Source organism: Desmodus rotundus, chromosome 12, assembly GCF_022682495.2.
Source record: "Desmodus rotundus isolate HL8 chromosome 12, HLdesRot8A.1, whole genome shotgun sequence".
In the NCBI taxonomy this organism is placed as follows: domain Eukaryota; kingdom Metazoa; phylum Chordata; class Mammalia; order Chiroptera; family Phyllostomidae; genus Desmodus; species Desmodus rotundus.
In genome coordinates, this window is record NC_071398.1 from 77,098,816 (window position 1) to 77,105,250 (window position 6,435).

Sequence of the window (6,435 nt, forward strand, 5' to 3'; positions counted from 1 at the left end):
CTGGACATTCCCTGATAGTCTGTTTTGCCTGGGCCCCTGTAATATTAAATTCTTTATGTAGGTCCTGATTATTTTGGTGAAAAAATTGACGAGACATTACTGCAGATTGAAAGGTATCCACTAGGCTAACAAGGGCATCAGCCCAAGAATTACCCTCTGCCATAGGTCTGGGCAAGCCCAAATGAGATCAGATATGGGTATTCTGGAAGGCCAAGGTCAGCAAGTGGGGTCATCAGGATTTGGGAGGGTGGGACTAGTGGATCTCCTGTGAAGAGAAGGTGCCAGGAAGGCTTGGGAAAAGGTGGGAGGGAGTTGCCCATGCCTCAGAACCACATAACTAAGTCTGGGTTTCTGCCTAGACCTTGGGAGAGTAGAGTCATCATGAGTTGGGAGAGTAAGGCTGCTGGGAGCCTAGAGAGTGGGACTAGCAGATCTCCCATGAAGGGGAGGTGTATATCAGGTTCATGGGAAGGTGAGGGGAATAGTTCCTGCTCCAAAGCCACACAATCCAGTCACTGACACCCCCTGAGTCTGCCAGGACCTCTACACCCTGGCCCAAGCAGCTGACTCCTCAGCAGGGTGTAAGCTCCACAGGGTGGGGCGACCGAGAATCCAGAGTGTAGGGCTATTGCATCTGCTAGGCTAGTGCTGTAAAGCGGGGAGTACTCCATCCAAGAAAGATGACATCTGTGGTGTGGAAGAGTGACTCAGCACAGGGATTTGGTGTCTGTCCCTTCTCTCTTCCCAGAGCCACAAACCCCAGTATCTCCTCATATGACTCTAGTCCACTCAGAATTCTGTCTATCAGAACCCCAGCTGAGTGACTGAATGAGATGTTATGCATTATCCCTTTAAGAGACCACCTGGGTCTCTACAGAATCCCCCACTGATTTTCACAGGCAGATATCATGTAAATGTCTCTTCCCAGCTATGGTGTTCTGGGCGGTGGGATCCTAGTGTGGTGCTGAACCCTCATGCTCCTCAGGAGGAACCCTTATAGTTGAGATAACCCTTCAGCATCTCAGCCACCGCCCATGGGAATAGCACAGAACTTTTTGTATCTCCACTCTTCCTACCAGTTTTGATGTGGCTTCTTCTGTAAATTCTTGGTTATAACACTTCTGTTCAGCTAGTTTTCAGCTGTTTATTCAAGCTGATTGCTCTATAGCTTAGTTGTAATGCCAGTTTGGTCCTGAGAGGAAATTAGTGTAACATCCACCTATTCTGCTGCCGTCTTGATCCTCTTAGATATACTTTCACTTAGATACTGTAGCCAAATAAGGATCTCTTGGCCCTTGCTTTCCTGTGGTCTTTCCATGAAACAGGAGCCACTTCCTTGCCCACAGTTCTGAAGTTTTCAACAATGTGGGCTAATATATTCCTTTTTTCTTTTTTCCTGTTGAACCAAGTTTTCTGCCAATTGCAACAAAAAGAGTTCTAAATGATATTTAAAATAAAAAACAAACCAGGAAGCCATCAATCAGGACTGAGGTAGGAAGAAAGAGATTTACTGGTGAGAAGTCATGAAGGGAAAACAAAGTTTCAATCTCGCATGTTAGATGGATACCATGCATGCTGCATATCACAAATTACTATCCTCTCCCCAGTATTGGTTTAGCAGTATAATATCTGTGGCTCATATGGTAGGCTCACAAGCTACACACATTACCCTGCCTCTGTCACTTAGGATCTGCATATCTTTGGGCAAATTACTTGTTTGTTCTCTGACCTCAGTTTCTTTCTCTGTGAAATGGTGATAAGACCTACCATTTGTGTTACTATGAGGATTAAATGCCACATTGCATGTAAAGGGTTTAGCATAATGTTAGGTATATGGAAAGCACCCAACATTAAATAGTAACATTATTATTAGTGATTTTTTTATTCTTTTCCAAACTTGCTGGAGACATCATTGGGAGAAATAATTTGTTGGAGGTGAAACTACCAATTTTACCTGCCTCCTTCTTTCCCATCTTAATGGAAGGGGTGACCCTTAATAAAAGACATAACCCTTCTGTCTAAGGCTGCTCTTAAGTGAAGAGGTCACACTTCTCCTGTCCAAGGATGATTCTTCTTCCTTTTTCTTTATTACCTTTCTCTCACCTTCTTAGGGATTCTGCCTTATCAGTTATTCCTTTTTGTCTTAATTGTTTCTGCTCCACTGGTAATTTTTCCCCATTTTGTAAAAAATTGTCCCATACTAAAATAATTCCCTCCTTCACTTTCTATTGGTAGTTCTCAAAGTGTGATCTAAAGAGTTCCTATATCAGAATCACCTTGGGTGCTTGTTTAAAATGCAGAGTCCTGGGCTCTACCCAGAACTAGTAAGACATATTGGTACTCTGGAAACTTCATTCTGACAAACATCCCAGGTGACTCTGATGCTCTATAAAGTTGGAGAAAGCCTTTTGTTACCTACTCATCAACCTTTCTCTTGTGTATTCTGTGGATCTTTCACTTTCCCATGTTCCACAAATCTTCAAAAGCACCAAGCCCTGCACCCCAACCCAATTTTGCAGAAACCATTAAAGAAAATAAAATCTTCTAATTCCTACACTATAAATATAACTCCATTCATGCCTATTCTTTTTCTTCTTTCCCTCCAGTCAGCATGGAAAATATGTACTTTCTTCTTCTAAGGCTAATTTTGACAGCTAAATTCATCTTTTCTTACCCTCCTAAGCACTTCACTTGATCTCTTATATTTTCAACCTCTCCCTATCTGCAGCCTTCTTCCTAACATCAACATTTAAACATATATACAAACTTCTCTCATCTTCCAAAGACTACCATCTCTCTTAACTTCAGGAACCAAACACTTCCAGCTACTATAGTTGTTTACCTCCTCTTGTCAGCTAAAATTCTTGAAGATATCTATACTTAACTTCCCACTTACTGCTCATTTCTATTTAATTTCCATCCCACTATTTCACTGAAACTGCTCTCACTAGTGACCAAAGGCTACTTTGTTGTCTAAACCAATGGACACTTGTTCTGGGCATTACTTGACCCCACAGTTCCATCTGACACAGTTGTCCATTTTCTTCTTAGAACCTTTCTTCTCTTGGCTTCCTTGATACCTATCTTCTTTCTATCTCTCTGTCACGTCTCAGGCTTCTCTTTCTTTGCCCTTCCTTTAAATGTGGGGTTCCATAGAGTCCTGTCCTAGCCCCCTCATTTTTTTCTTTCCACTCTACCCATTCATCCTGGGAATCTTATCCACTCCCACTGTTTCAATTAATAACTGTGCAGAGGAGTTCAAACTTTTTCTGATCTCCATACTCACATAATCAATTATCTAGTCTCCTATTTAGACTATTGATTATGTGATTTCTACTCAGATGCCTCACAGGTACCTAATAATGTACAAATTCAAAATTAACTTGCTAACTTCTGTTCAACCTTCTTCTAAAGGCAAGTAAATGGCATCCTTTGCCAGTTACTCAAGCCAGGAACTTAGAAGTTATCCATGACTCCTTCCTCCCTTTCACTCTCCATTGTTAATTCTACCTCCTAAAGGTTTCAGACGTCTTCCTAACTGAACTTTCTCCAGTTTTGCTCCCTTCCAATACAGGGTGATAACCCAGAGTAAAAGATCACAGTTATATTGGGCATTAGGTTCTAAATACTTGTAATTAAGTTTAAAATTAGGCTCCAAGCTTATTAAGAATCAAGGCAAAAAAGAAAGAAAAGTCATCATAGTACTTTTTAATGCTGACCTAATGCTAACACTTTAGTCTAAAACAAATTTCTCAGGAGGAGATTTATATAGGAAGCAATAAGTGATGTAATGAACAATGTTCTCAACAGCATTCCAATGAATTTCATTCAGCAAGTATTTATGGATTGCTTGGTATGAACCAGGCACTGTGCTCACTACTGGAGATATAACAGTGTATGAGCTTGTTTCTTATCTGATCTTATGGTTAAAATTGAGTTTTTGCAAATATTAAAAGACAATTTGAACATAATTAAAAAAGAATTTTGGATTTTATTAAAATCTGTTCAAATTAACCAAAAAAGAAAAGCAGTTTGGTGGGAGTAGAGCTTATTTCCTAAGCTAGCCCCACCTGGTGGTAAAATCAGGTTCATAATAAGTATTCAGTTCTCCCTACCTCCCAACTCTGGACCCATCCCCAGATCATGATTTCAAGATTGCTAGCCTCTCATTTAATCTGCAGATTACTACCACTACTAGCACTACCATACATCACACATCAAATATTTGTAGGACTCCTCAAGGTTTGTCTCACATGTGCTGATAAACAGTGCTTTCAATTACCACATGGAATCTGTCATTTTCCAACCTAACCAGTTGGCACATCTTGCACAGATCTGCTTAGGCATCCCCAGCACTGCCACACACACCTCTATTCTCACCCCAAACACAACAGAGTTGGGCAGAAGTAACACCTGCTTGAGTGTGGTTGGCAGGGTAGTAATATTGGTGTAATAATATATAGTTTTAATTTGAACATTTCACCTAAAATGTCATATAGTGTGCTTGAGTGTGATATTGTTATGTTACAGAATTACATGCTTATGATTTTGTAATAAAAGAGTTTGTAATAAAAAAGGGGTGTTATCTGTGCCAGGCCCTGTGTGTGAGCCCCAGCAGGAGGGCGGGGTGAACCACTGTTATTGCTCATGCAGGTCAAATGTGCTGCTCATGATGCCTGACAAGTCTGGCCCAGGCTGCCAGAATGCAGGGTGTGGAGGAGGCTGGCCTGTCCACCCAGATGCCAATATTCCACTGCTTTGAAGGGGATCTGATGAGCTAAGATTTTCAAGAGATGCTGAAGCTGCTCAAATACCAGAGCCTTTCTGCACTAAAGCTATACCACATTTTCACTGAAGTGTTGAGAACAGCTCTCCCCAACCCAAATGTAACAAAATGGGGGTACATTTCATTATACAGGTTCCAAAGCAGTATTGCCTGGTGCTCCTGATGTCCTAGGTGGACTATAGAAAAACAGCTTTCAAAAAAAGAAAAGGAAAGAGAAGAAAAAGAAAAAAGAAAAACAACTTTCACAGTTTCTAGTTACATCAGGACAACAACACTCTGAAAAAGTGAGTCCATGTGCTAGGCCAGAGGGAAAACTGTGACAATGTGCAGTGTTCCAAAATGACCCTTCTCCCACAGGAGATATTCAGAAACTTCTAGCTTAGGGAACAAGTTTAAACTCACATCAGGAGCCATACTCCTCCGTAAGTATGTTACCTTCTTATATGGTACACTTTGATCCAAGGATAGAATTCAGAATGATGAAAGAACTGGTTAAATGTCATATATTCAGAGTCTCCTTACAAATGTCTCTCCTTTCAACTTGACCTTTGCCTTGACATAGACACAGGCAGTCCATGTCCTCTTTCCAGGATCTGGAACACAGACTTGTGGTAGCTGTATATTCATGAGAACCAGACCAGCAGGTTGTTAAGATTGGCATTTTTCTTTGTAATTTAAGGAGCTTAGTTACTGAGACACCTATAGACGAGGCCTGGATTTTTCCAGGAGAAAATATTCTGGTTGTAAGTAAACACATCAGTGAGCTCAAAGTTCTGCATGTTTTGCCATGATTTAAGCCTCTTTAAAAATAAAGAGGGCAGTAAATGAAGATTAAATATAAAGTGCCTAGTGCCGCCCTTTGCAAATGGTAATAACTCAGTAAGTAGGTGTCTAGGTTCCTTTCTTCCAGGACTTCAATGAAATCTACTACATGCCCTAGACAAAAAAATACTGCCCTCCACACCCCAATTCTACCGCTGTCCTCATGGTTCCTACACTACCCTACATGGCGAACTGGCAGATTCACTCCCAGTGCCTCAGCCACTCAGTCCTGGAGAAGACTTGTACCAGGCCCTAGTGTTGGTGGGCGGGGTGCGGGGTGTGAAGCCCATTGTCGGGCTCTATACCTCTAATTGAGGTCCCCTGCCGTGAGCAGCCTTGTGGGAGTTGTAATTCTCATAACTCTGATAACCGTCTCCACGGGACTGGTTTTCCCTGCTGTTCTGCATGAGGTCCATTTGGAGCGGGTCCTGGCTTCGTGAAGAGGTGGGTGGGAGTTTGCTTGTGGAAAAGTGGTATCCAGTCATCAGTTAGTAGGGTTACTGCCGCGGAGGATCTTAGGGCTGGTTCCTGTACCTTCGAGTGCTGGAGGTCCAACCTCGAATTCAAGTTTGAGGTTCCCTAGAGAGCAAAAGATAAAGAACTGAGTCATCCCCCGCCCCCACCGGCCCTAGACTGCAGCTGGAGCAGCCAATCCCGACCCAGGTTAAAACTCCCAGGAAGTTTTCGCTGCTTCCACCTCTATTTCTTATCCCACACTCGCACCCGGGGACCCCTCAGTTGCAGTGGTCCCAACTTGGGGGGCTGGATGTGCGTGCCTGCCGGTTCCCGGGAACTTGGGGGCAGCAGCTGAGACCAGGAGCTCGCGG